At 46.6% G+C, this 772-nt stretch overlaps 1 non-coding gene across 1 annotated transcript; it reads right to left on the bottom strand.

Moving 5' to 3' along the window:
- Positions 1-212: 212 nt before the first annotated feature.
- Positions 213-283, bottom strand: LOC114618790. Its single transcript, XR_003711014.1, has one exon. It is a non-coding gene; the product is annotated as a small nucleolar RNA SNORD113/SNORD114 family (small nucleolar RNA).
- Between the last annotated feature and the right edge of the window lie 489 nt (positions 284-772).

Genomic DNA, 772 nt, shown 5'->3' with positions numbered 1-772 from the left:
TGTGTGTGTAGGTGTGCATTTGTGTAGGTGTGTTTGTGTTTGTGTGTGTGTGTGTGTGTTGCACATGCTATATAGCACACATGGGGCTCAGAAGACAACTGCGGGAGTCAATTCTCTTCTTCCACCAAGTGGGTCCAGGAGATTTGAACTCAGGTACTCGGGCTTGTCACCAAGTGCCTTAAGGCACTGATCCATCTCGCTGGCCTCTTATAATGGACCTCAGAGCTATAGGGTTAATCAAAATCAATGACTCAGACACCCCAGACTTCTCATCATTGGTCAGAGCTTGGATGTCTTTGGTTTAGTTAGTCCTAACTTTGTTTATCAGGTCATTTATTGACTGACTACTAATCAAGTCACTAAACATGAAATATGAATCTGAAAGCAAGCTCCTTCCACTGTACTGAGATGCATCTGACCGTTGGCTTTGGGGAGAACTCTTACAAGAGTTCTGAGCACCTGTGACAGTTCAGCTCCTTCAAGGAGTTCCTGATGAACTCTGTCTGACTCTTAAGGATAGCCCATGAGGTAGTCAGCCCCCAAGATGCTGCAAGTAGGGGGCCACACCTTGTGGCACACAGAGCCCCATGTTACCCCTACATACCTTGGATCATGCCTGACCATATGAGCAGGAAGTTTGTGCCTTAAGGAGATGGTTTGTGTGTCATACTCAGGTGCTACCTAACTTTGCCCTGCATTGATCTCTCTAGGGAAATTAACTTCCATGTCCCAAAGACTCTCACTGAGGCAAGTTTGTGGTCCCCATCAGCAG

Source organism: Grammomys surdaster, unplaced genomic scaffold (genome assembly GCF_004785775.1).
Source record: "Grammomys surdaster isolate TR1022 unplaced genomic scaffold, NIH_TR_1.0 144, whole genome shotgun sequence".
Classification (NCBI taxonomy): domain Eukaryota; kingdom Metazoa; phylum Chordata; class Mammalia; order Rodentia; family Muridae; genus Grammomys; species Grammomys surdaster.
The sequence above is the reverse complement of the archived record's forward strand: the minus strand, read 5'-3'. Positions and strand labels throughout refer to the sequence as shown.